This window comes from Nomascus leucogenys, chromosome 18 (genome assembly GCF_006542625.1).
Source record: "Nomascus leucogenys isolate Asia chromosome 18, Asia_NLE_v1, whole genome shotgun sequence".
Lineage (NCBI taxonomy): Eukaryota > Metazoa > Chordata > Mammalia > Primates > Hylobatidae > Nomascus > Nomascus leucogenys.
Window position 1 is genome coordinate 52,240,970 of NC_044398.1, and position 12,515 is coordinate 52,253,484.

Here is a 12,515-nt window from a genome sequence, read left to right on the forward strand (position 1 = left end):
ATTTGGAGGCTAGAATTCAAGTATCTGCCTGCTTTTTGCTAAAAACATTTATTGTACAAATCTGTACCCAACTCCTGAAAACACCAGGTTTTTATTTTTGAATGTGTACATCTTCCAAAGGCCGGTTTGGTGCTGAATTGGAAAGAATTCTAGTTCACAAAAGCTGGAAACTGACCATTACTCTTGTTTTCTTTCTTTCGTTCTTTTTCTTTAAACAGCTTTATTGAGGTATAATATTGCCATGTTTTCTTAACCTAGCTTTTTGGAAGAAAGTTTGGGTCAATGTTAAGCCAAAATTTCTTAATTTTAGGGCTTTTTGATATGGTCTTAAATAAGTTTCTCAAACTCTCTCACTTTTTTATTACTCCCAGATAAATCTTTCAGTAGAAATTAGGGAAATTTTTGCATTTTAAAAACTCGTACTTGCTGATGCGGTTTTTTTTTTCTTTTCTTTTCTTTTTTTTTTTTTTTTGAGACAAAGTCTCACTCTGTCACCCAGGCTGGAGTGCCATCACTGCAACCTCCGCCTCCTGGGTTCAAGCGATTCTCCTGCCTCAGCCTCCCCAGTAGCTGGAATTACAGATGCGCACCACCACGCCCGGCTAATTTTTGTATTTTTAGTAGAGGCAGGGTTCTGCTATGTTGGCCAAGCTGGTCTCGAACTCTTGACCAAAGGTCATCCGCCTGCCTCGGCCTCCCAAAGTGCTGAGATTATAAGCATGAGCCACCGGCACCCGGCCTGATTTATTTTTAAGGTTAGCTTTCCTGAAAATGCCTTCTTCTCTAACTCCTGGTTAGCCTGCAAGCCAGACAAAATAGCGCTAGTTACGATGATACCAGTAAGATGTCAAAATAAAACTTTGCCACAAGTCAACACGGATATGGACTGCTTATTAGTATAGAGGAGGGATCCCCAGCAGTGTTGAAATATGTGACTTTGTAAATTTGTCTGTTTCCTTGTGCAGTTCTGTCGGTTTTTGCTTCACGTATTTGGATGCATAGCTATTATTAAGGTGAATAAATCCTTAGGATCCTTATGTCCCCTTGAGGAACTGGTGACTTTATCATTGTGAAATGACCTTCTTTAGACCAGCTGATATTCTTTGCTGTAAATTCTACTTGTTATTTATAAAGCCACTTCAGCTCTTTTTTTTTGGATTGATGTTAGCATGGTATAACTTTTTCCATCCTTTTAACCCTCTTGTGGCTTTATTTAAAGTGCTTTGTTTTTGTAGGCAGTATACAGTTGTATCTTTCTTCCCCAATATGAAAATTAGTCTTTTAATTGGTATATTTAGATTACTTACATTCAATGTAACTGTTATATAGTTAATTTTAAATCTGTCATCTTACTATATGTGTTCTATGTATCTTGTCTATTCTTTATTCCCTTTTCCCTGGTTTCTCTGCCTTCTTTTGGATTCAGGTTTTTTTTTTTTGTTTGTTTGTTTGTTTTTGTAATGATTCCATTTGTCTCCTTTGTTGGCTAAGTAGCTATATGTCTTTGTTTTGTTATTTTGTGGTTGCTTTAAGATTTACAGTATAATCTGGGCATAGTGGCTCACACTTGTAATCTTAGCACTTTGAGAGGCTGAGGCAGGTGGATTGCTTGAGGCCAGGAGTTTGAGACCAACCTGGCCAACATGGCAAAATACCCATCTCTTCTAAAAATACAAAAATTAGTGGGTTGTGGTGGCACATGCCTGTAGTCCCAGCTACTCAGGAGGCCGAGGCATGAGAGTTGCCTGAATCCAGGAGGCAGAGGTTGCAGTGAGACAAGATCATACCACTGCACTCCAGCCTGGGCACAGCAAGACTGTGTCTCAAAAAACAAACCAACAAACTATTTACAGTATACATCTTTAAGTTATCATAGTCTACCTTTAAGTAATATTATATCACTTCACATATCGTATAAGAACATTACAATAGGATACTTCCATCTTGGCCTTTGTATTGTTGTACAGTTTACTCTTACATATGTGATTAACTCCATATAAGTTATTATTGTTTGAGAAGTCACTTCTCTTTTAAAAGCTTAAATAATAAGAAGAAAACTCTTATGTATTTACCCAGGTAGCAACTATTTCCACTGTTATTTATTCCTTTGTGTATATCCATATTTCTACCTGATTTTTTTTTTCTACTTAAAATAATTTACTTTAGCATTTCTTGTTATATAGGACTTCTGGTGATGAATTCATTCCATTTTTATATGTCTGATAAATCCTTATTTTGCCTTTATTTTTATAAGTACCATGTGCTAACTAATTGTATAATTGGAGCTACAGCTTTATTTTTGGAAGCTATTTTTGCTGGGTATAGAATTATAGATTGACAATTTTTTCTTTTTAGTTTATGAAAGATTTTGCTTCACTATTTTACACTTGCCTTGTTTTTGACATAAAATCTGCTATCATTCTTACCTTCTTTTGTTTATGTGATATGTCCTTTTTTCTCTAATTGCATTTAGTATTTTTATTTTTTAAAAAGTGAAGTATCACTGTGTCATCCAGGGCAGAGTGCAGTGGTGCAGTCATAGCCCACTGTAGCCTCAAACTTTTGGGCTCAGACAGTCTTCCTGCCTCAGCCTCCTGAGTAGCTGGGACTACAGGCACATGCCACCACGCCCAGCTGCTTTTAAGATGTTTTGTTTGTTCCTGGTTTTAAGCAATTTGCAATGTGCTTTGATATATGTTTGTTTAAATTTCTTGTGCTTGGAATTAAATGAGCTCCTTGGATCTTTGGGTTTATATTTTTATTAGGTTAGGCATATTTTTTCAGCCATTATTTCTTTAAATATCATTTTCTATCCTCTGTGCCCCCCATGTGGAATCCAGTTATATGTGTTTAGGCTGCTTAAAGTTGTCTCCACAGCTCACCCATGCTTTGTTCATTTTTTTTTAACTTTCTTTTCTGTTTTTCATTTTGGATATTTCTATTGCTATGTCTTCAAGTTCAGTAGTCTTTTCTTCTGAAATGTCTACCTGCTGTTAATCCTATCCAGTGTACTGTTCATCTCACACATTGTAGATATTATTTCTAGAAATTTGGTTTGTGTTTTTATATATTCATATCTCTGCCTAAAATCTTGAATATTTGTCCTTGTCTGCTAATTCTAATATCTTTCTTAATTCTTGGTCAGTTTCAGTTGATTGACATTGCTCCTCCTTGTGGGTTGTATTTTCCTGCTTTTTTGCATGCCTGGTAATTTTTGACAGGATGCCAGACATTGCGATGTTATCTTTTGGGGGGATGGAAATATTGTTGAGCTTTGTTTTGGGATGTAGATAAATTACTTGGAGACAGTTGATTCTTTTGTCTTACTTTCAAGATTTATTAGGTAGGACTGGAGCAGTGCTAATTAGACAGGGATAATTATTCCTTAACCTGTTTATGCCAAGTGTTCCATTATTGGAACACTGAGCTTGTGGGAGTTGTTTATATCCTATTGCTTAAGATCATCACCAAGGTCTGATTTCTCATACACAAAAAATTTGCAACCTCCGGCATAAATGGGTTAAGCAACATCTTTCTGAGTACTCAGTGCTTGTGAATTATGAGTTTTTCCATTCTTTTTGTTTGTTTTGAGACAGAGTCATACTCTATCATCCAGGCTGGAGTGCAGTGGCACGATCTCAGCTCACCGCAACCTCCACCTCCTGGGTTTAAGCAATTCTCCTGCCAGCCTCCCAAGTAGCTGGGATGACAGGAACCTTCTACCATGCCTGGCTAATTTTTGTATTTTTAGTAGAGACAGGGTTTCACCATGTTGGCCAGGCTGCTCTTAAACTCTCAACCTCAGGTAATCTGCCCGCCTTGGCCTCCCAAAGTGCTGGGATTACAAGCATGAGCTACCATCGCTGGCTGAGTTTTTCCATTCTATCAGGTGGAAACAGACACTATTTTGCATCAGTACCAGACACTGTTATCTCCAATCTTTTCTAGTGTTCCCCCACCCCCTCAGGTACATGTAGTTTGCTCAAAAACATGCACTGACTACTCAAAGATAAATCTCTGGACTTCTCTGTGTAGTTCTTTCCTATTTGGTACTTGGTCCTGCAAATTCTAATGGCCTGGGTCTCCCCCAGACTCTCAGCTCTGGGAGTCTGCTGGGTGATAACCTAGGGCGGTCATATTGCCTAGAATTTGAAAATTCAGATTCTGTTCAGTAGGTTTTTGCTAGGGTCTGAGACCCTACATTTCTAAGAAACTTTTAGATGCTGTCAATGCTCTGGAAAAAGACTACTTCAAGTAGCCAGGGTCCCTAAATATTCAACAGATATGTAATGTAAACCACATATGTAATTTTACATTTCCTAGTAATCGCATTAAGAAAATTAAAAAGAAACAGACGAATTTTTTTTTTTTTTTGAGACGGAGTCTTGCTCTGTTGCCCAGGCTGGAGTGCAGTGGCATGATCTCGGCTCACTGCAACCTCCACCTCCTGGGTTCAAGCGATTCTCCTGCCTCAGCCTCCCGAGTAGCTGGAACTACAGTGATGTGCCACCACGCCTGGCTGATTTTTGTGTTTTTAGTAGAAATGGGGTTTCACCATGTTAGCCAGGATGGTCTCCATCTCCTGACCTTGTGATCCACCCCACCTCAGCCTCCCAAAGTGCTGGGATTACAGGTGTGAGCCACCGTGCCCAGCCAAGAAACAGGTGAAATTAATTTAATTATATATTTTCTTTAACTCAGTCTACCCAAAATGTTATTTCAACATGTAATCAATGTAAAAATATTGAGACATTTTTTCTTAAATTTTATAGTAAGTCTTGAAATTTGATATGTATGTTATAGCTATCAGATACTACATTTTTATCTGAAATCTTGGTCTATATTTAGCTTTTATAAAATTTATAGTTGAAAAAGTATATTTGTTAACCAAACCCCAAATATATAAGTTCTCCAGCAACTGAACTCAGCATCAAAAAATCATTCTCCACGATATTTGCATTCAACTTGACAAAACTGGTTCATCTTTTTTAGAATAATTAATTTGACTTTTTGAAACAAAAAATATCAGTTTCAAAGCTACATCTGTTCCACTTAGGCAAATTCACTAACTCTTACGCCAGCTCAGAATTGTTGACATTAAATTCAAAGGAGTATCACAAAAATGGAAAAACTAACTCTAAATTTATCAATATCAACAAAGTATTATTCCCCAACATTTTCTTATGGATTTTGAAGGCAATTTATACAATGCTTTTGATTTCAGTGAAGTCATCCACATATTGATTCAAGTTACAAAAATGTATGAAACCATTATTTTTTACTTCTCTTATGAAAAATGTGAATTTTGACATAAATTCTCCTGCCTCTCTAGCTAGGTCACAAATAAGTTTTTCCTTTCCTTGAAACTTTAAATTTAGCTCTTTCATATATAGTGTGATATCTGTGAAAAAAAAACATAAATCACACTGCCTTTTTTTTTTTTTTTTTTTTTAGACAGAGGCTCGCTCTGTCGCCCAGGCTCGAGTGCAGTGGCCTGATCTCGGCTCACTGCAAGCTCCACCTCCCAGGTTCATGCCATTCTCCTGCCTCAGCCTCCCAAGTAGCTGGGACTGCAGGGGCCCGCCACCACGCCCAGCTAATTTTTTTTTTTTTGCATTTTTAGTAGATGGGGTTTCACCATGTTAGCCAGGATGGTCTCGATCTCTGACCTTGTGATTCGCCTGCCTCGGCCTCCCAAAGTGCTGGGATTACAGGTGTGAGCCACCGCGCCTGGCCCACACTGCCTATTTTTGTCTTCATTGAGTATTCGGCAAGCATTCTTTTTTTGTAAAGAAAATCCTGCATTGTAGCTAACTGTACAGTGAATGTTTTTAAAAATTCTTCTGTGATTCAACCAGAGATCATTGGCAAAGAACACATGATCAATCATTTCTGGTTTTCTATTTCTTTCAGCAGTTCCATAAACTGGTTCAAGAATCCAAGATGTTTTATAACTGGCCAGAGTTATGAGCTGAGATGTAAAAAAATCATTAAAACAATTTTTTTGGCCATTCTGATTTTGAGTGACTAATTTCATTGATCTGTTTTTGACTGTTGAGGGGAGATGGCATCAAATTCACAACGTTTTTGCTGAAATTGTCTGTTAATATTTTCTGCTTCATTATCTTTGACTTTTTATGTAACACACAGCTTTCTCCTTTTGCTCTGCCACAGCAAATTATAATTGCCATTGATATGTCACTTTTTGCTTACCTTCCTCTCCTGTCTCTTTTTTTCTTGACTGTTCTGATTGTATTATTAATTTCTGTGTCTCCACTGGATTTTGTGTTAGTCCTAAGATTTTGGAAAGTGTCTCTGTGTTAGGACTGCTACAAAATTTTCCAAGTGATAAATTAGAAAAATTGGCCATATTTATTTTATAAACTAGAGAAACAATGTAATTATATCTTAATTAAAACAAGTATTTTGATACAATTACCAATTATGATTTACATAGTTATCACCATAAGTTGTGCTGTCTGTGTAAAATATTCATATGAACACATTACAGTGTTACATCAGTGTTTAGAAAGAAACATTTAAATGGAAACCCTTTATTGACACCAAGTAGATCAGTGATGCTTTCCTTTGTAGACTCATCTGCTACAATGCACCAAATAATATTTTAAGCAATATAGTATTTAAAGTGAAATGTAGTTCTACCAAAGCAATGCATTAATGTTTAATGGAACATATTTTACATTGCTTCAGTTTTTACATTTAAATAAAATCACGTGAAATTAATTAAAAGTTGACATTCAGTTCCTCAGTTGCATTCGCCGACTTAAGTAGCCATGTGTGCCCATTGGTTCTTGTATTGGACAGCACAGGCCAGGGGCTACTTGCATTTGAACCTAGGGACCTTGTATCAATAACTAGACGGTTGCTCACTTTTCTTGCCCAGCAACTACATCTTCCTTGCTTTGTCCCATAGCACTCAGGAATTTTAGGAGTTTAGCAAATGAAGTCTTATATAATTAAGTGGTCTCTGAAGGTCTCTTGATTACCATGACTCTCGGACAACTTCCCACTGTGCTAGGCCATTAGGACAAGTCTGGGGACAACTTCTGACTCCAGGGACAGTCTGTGGGTTGTAATAGGGGTTAGCTTGGGACAAGGCCAAGGCAGAGTTTATAGGTCAACTGCAGCTACTCTTCCTCTTCCCATGGGTTACTAACCAATGACTCAAGAGCAGTCTGGCTTGAACTTAGTTGGATGGGAATGTTGTCGGCAGAGGCAGCATTCTCATTGTTCTGGAAGGAGCAGGTTTCATTTTCACGCCAATCATGAGAGTGTTAGGGGAAAGCTGTCCCTTAGCTAAGTTGGCTAGGAAGGTTTTCAAAAATCCATCTCAATTAATCATCATAGGCTATGAAATTACACCTGAAAAATATGAAGAAAATGGAATGGGTGATTTGCGTGTTGAATACAAAATAATGATATAAAGCATTCTAGAATTTAGAAACCAACTTATGAACCAAGATGTTATTTTCAGAGTGGATATACTCACCTTGCCTGGACCCTGATTAAACTCCTCCTTTTTTTTTGTTTAAAGTTCAATTTATATTCTGACCATTTCTTTGTTTAGAGATATATTGCTTTGGTTCATATTTTTGTACTGCCTTCACAAAATATTAGGGGTATTTACTTAGATCTTAGGTTTCTCAAGTCTTTTTCTTCCTTCCTTCCTTCTGTTTTTTCTTTTCTTTTTTTTTTTTTAATTTCAGACAAGGTCTTTCTCTGTCACCCAGGCAGGAGTGCAGTGGTGTAGTATCAGCCTCCTAGGCTCAAGTGACCCTCCCACCTCAGCCTCCTGAGTAGCTGGGACCACAGCTGTGTGCCACCATGCCCAGCCAATTTTTAATTATTTTGTAGAGATGGGCTCTCACCATGTTCCCAAGGCTGGTCTTGAACTCCTGAGCTCAAGCAATCCTCCCATCTCAGCATCCCAAAGAGCTGGGATTACAGGCATGAGTCATCACGCCCGGCCAAGCCTTTTTCTTTTGTCTCTGATCATCCTAAACTTTCTTTTATCTCCCAAACTCTTGCTCTGTGCTTTGTACATTGCTGCATGTTCAGATAGAGCTTAATCTGTAGTTACTCATCACTGATGATTCATAAAATACAAAATGTGCTTCAGTAACACTGAATAGTATAGTCTAGAATCCTAAAAAAGTTGAGAAAAATATTTCGTTCTCCTTATTTTCTATTTTTTTCTATTGCTCCACCTTGTATTAGAAATTAGGAAAGACTCATGGTGAATGTGTCCAATCAGTTCACCTCACCTCATGATGTTTCTAAATAAAATAATAAAATCCGAACCCATAGTCTTCGCCTTTTTTGAGGTTTAAGTATTGTTTCATCTACGTCGTTATATAATTTCAAAGTGCCTTCCGGAAAATCCCTCGGGATGGAGATGACTCAGGATAGCTTTGCACTGGTTTGTTATGGGGCCATCTAAACGAAGGAATGGCCCTCTGAAATGGCAGCAACAACCCTAAGCTGCCTGGGCTGCAGTCCCAGTTCTGACACTGTCTAGCTGAGTAGCCTCGGCCAAGTAACTTCCCACTCTCTAAACCTCATTTTTCTGTCTATACAAGGTAGGAATTAGATGGTGACACTGCTTCCCAACCCTTCCCACCCAACACTAGTGGCCCTTGAGATATCACCAATTGGGTGCCTCTCCAGTATATCCATGGAAATTGGAAAAATGCTGTGTGCTGAATTCTATTCCATGTTTGGCTTCCAAAGGCTCATAAGCACATTAGAGACTGCAAGAAGCCTTGAAGTAAAGAAATCTGCTTAACATCATTAAACCTAGCATTTTCTAAACTCTTTGAACTGGATACTCTCCCTCTTTTGGAGGAAAAGCTTCAAGTGTATTGGAGTATCCTATAGTACATAGTTTGGGAAATGCTGGAGTAGATCAGTGGTCAGCAAATAGCAGCCTGCAGGCCAAATCCCTCTTGCCACCTGTTGTGTAAATAAAGTTTTATTGGAACACAGCTACACCCATTCATTTATGAATTGTCTGTTTGCCCCATAATAGCCAAGTTGCAGAGTAGTGACAGAGACCTGTATGGCCCATACTGCCTAAAATATATTTACCATCTGGTTATTTACAGAAAAAAAAATCTGCTGACTCCTACACACAAGATTATTTTCAAAGTGATTCATGAACGTGGCTGAAAAAATCAGATCGTGGAGGAATGTTGTAAATGAAAAGCAATAGCTTTGTTCCAGAAGCAACACATTTTTAATGGTTCCTGTTAAAATTATTTTAGTGGTTATTACTAATAGTTGTGTAACTCCTCACTCAGCCATTTCTGATGTATGTGCTTTGGTTTGCCTCTGTCTGTTTGATAGACCATGTTCACATGCACACACACACACACACACACACAGAAGCAAGCACTTCTTAGTTTTATCAGTACACGAATTCCTCTCTTGATTACCACTGCAGTTTTGTTTTTTTTCTTTTTTGAGATGGACTCTCGCTCTGTCGCTCAGGCTGGAGTGCAGTGGTGCCCTTGGCTCACTGCAACTGCCTCCCAGGTTCAAGCAATTCTCCTACCTCAGCTTCCTGAGTAGCTGGGATTACAGGCGCCTGCCACCACATCCAGCTAATTTTTTTGTATTTTTAGTAGAGACGGGGGTTTCACCATGTTGGCCAGGCTGGTCTCGAACTCCTGATCTCAAGTGATCCACCTGCCTCAGCCTCCCAAAGTGCTGGGATTACAGGCATGAGCCATCGTGCCCAGCCCTACCATTGCAGTTTTAATGTTTATAAACCTCTATATCTTGTTGCATCTATTTCCTACTTATTATCTTAGGTGCCAAATTTTGTAAGATGAGGGGACTAGTACCACTAGCCTTCCGCATTCCTCTCTTTTCCTCTTGTCCATCTTTCGGCTTTTCTCAGCTATGTCTTTATTTTTACAGTGTTGAGTCTGATAACATTTGCCTTCTCTATCTGGAAATATTTTCCTTGCATTGCCCATTGATCGAGTCTAAAGGTTGCAAGCTGTCTTAGTCCCTTTAGTGTTGCTATGAAGGAATACCTGAGGTTGGGTAATTTATAAAGAAAAGAGTTTTATTTGGCTCACGATTCTGCTGCTGGAAGATTGGGCATCTGGGGAAAGCATCAGGCTGCTTCCACACATACTGAAAGGCAGAGAGGAGCTGGCGTGTGCAGAGATCAGATGGTGAGAGAGAAGGCAAGAGAGAGAGGAAGAAGGTCCAGGCTCTTTCTAACAACCAGCTAAGGTCCCAGGCTCTTTCTAACAACCAGCTCTCCTGGGAACTAATAGAGCAAAAATTCACTCACTGCCTCCCCACCCCCCAGAGAGAGCATTAATCTATTCATGAGGAATCCACGCCCATGACCCAAACACCTCCCATTAGGCACCGCCTCCAACATAGAGGATCAGATTTCAACGAGGTTCCAAAGGGTCAAATATCCAAACCACAGCACAAGCCAGTGAGCAGTGTTAATGTAAATACTGTCCGTAGAAGAGCCAAGTAGTGCTTGCTGTGATTATACTTCCCTCTCTATAATTCTAATATCACAACTTCAGCATCACTCAAAGTAGACAGTTCTTAGTATCTTTTTCTTTAAAATTTTTTTAACATATATTTTTATTAAAACATATAAAAAATATGGAACACTTCATGAATTTGCATGTCATCCTTGCGCAGGGGCCATGCTAATCTTCCAATTTTAGTATATCGTTCCAATTTTAGTATATGTACTGTAATCCACCCGCCTTGATCTCCCAAAGTGCTGGAATTACAGGCATGTGCCACCGTGCCCAGCTGCTCTAATATCTTTTCCAATTGAGTTCATTCTGCTAATTTTTACCAGTTGCTCTAAATCATGGCATTTTTTTTTTTTTTTTTTTTTGAGACAGTCTCACTTTGTGTCACCCAGGCTGGAGTGTAATGGCATGATCTTGGCTTACTGCAACCTCCACCTCCCGAGTTCAAGTGATTTTTGTGCCTCAGCCTCCTGAGTAGTTGGGATTACAGGGTGCACCATGACACCTGGCTAATTTTTGCATTTTTAGTAGAAACGGAGTTTCACCATGTTGGCCAGGCTGGTCTGGAACCCCTGACCTCAGGTGATCTGCCCGCCTTGGCCTCCCAAAGTGCTGGGATTACAGGGGTGAGTCGTGTCACCTGTCCAATCATGGTGCATTTGAACCATGTCTCTCCTGCTTTTTGTTGGTGGCATTTGTTTTCCTTTGAGGTTTATTTATTTATTTATTTATTGAGACGTAGTCTTGCTCTGTCACCCAGGCTGGAGTGCAGTGGCACAATCTCACCACAGTACAATTTCCACCTCCCAGGTTCAAGTGGTTCTCCTTCCTCAGTCTCCCCAGTAGCTGGGACCACAGGCGTGCGTCACCACGCCCAGCTAATTTTTGTATTTTTAGTAGAGACAGGGTTTCACCATGTTGGCCAGGCTGGTCTCGAACTCCTAACCTCAGGTGATCCGCCCCCCTCGGCCTCCCAAAGTGCTGGGATTACAGGCGTGAGCTGCCACGTCTGGTCCCCTTGAGTTTTTTATTGGTTTGTTTTTTTGGTGTGTGTGCCTTGTTAAGGGAAGAATTGTGCCTCCTTGATTATTTCTCTCAAATCCTCTAGTTTCTAACCCATTTGTCTATTGCTTGAAATAAACGCATTCTTTTTGAAGACATTCTTTGCGGATTCCACTCACTGATGTCCTCATGGCTTCCTAGACTTGCAGTTGTTAATTTTCCTTAAATTCTAGGCTTTGTTCTACCATGTGTTGGATGCCACATCTCTTTGCCTGTGTTTTACATTCATTTTTTTTGAAACATATTTAATAGTCTCAAGTGACTTATTCCGATTGAGGCTCACTTTCTGAGTCTTACGTGTTTGAAAACGTCTTTACTATGATTGGTGTGGGTTTCTAGGCTTGAAATAAATTTTTCTTTAATCTTCAAAAATCTTGCTGTATTGTTGCGGATTTGAAAAGGCACATGCTGGTCTGTGTTTGTTATTAACTGATTCTTTTTTCCTTTTTGAAAGCTACTAGAGTTTCTTTCTCTTTATTCCTCAATATTCTGCAATAATTATTAATACAATTATATAGTAATTTGACAGTGAGATATCTAAATATGAGTCTTTGCTCATTTATTGAGTATGGTAGTCAGTGGGTGTATCAGTCAGGTTCTCTTCACACAAAAATCACACAAATTTGAACAGGGAGACTTTAAACAATCATTGATTTGTAGCAGAGGATTAACTACTAAAAGGGAAAGAGAGCTGTAAAGAATACAGGAATGGTTGGCTGGGCGTGGTGGCTCACGCCTATAATCCCAACACTTTGGGAGGAGGCCAAGGCGGGCAGATAGCTTGAGCCCAGGTGTTTGAGACCAGCCTGGGCAATATAGTGAAACCCTGTCTCTACAAAAAATTAAAAAGTTAGCCGGGCATGGTGGCACACACCTGTAGTCCCACGTACTTGGGAAGCTGAGGTGAGAGGATTG

At 39.2% G+C, this 12,515-nt stretch overlaps 1 protein-coding gene and 1 non-coding gene across 2 annotated transcripts in view; one reads left to right on the forward strand and one right to left on the reverse strand.

The window, feature by feature from the left end:
- The window catches only part of SVIL (supervillin), a 276,068-nt gene that overhangs the window by 14,001 nt on the left and 249,552 nt on the right, over window positions 1-12,515 (forward strand). The window lies entirely within an intron of this gene.
- On the reverse strand, window positions 10,654-10,762 carry LOC115831313. The gene has a single exon (XR_004026836.1). It is a non-coding gene; the product is annotated as a U6 spliceosomal RNA (small nuclear RNA).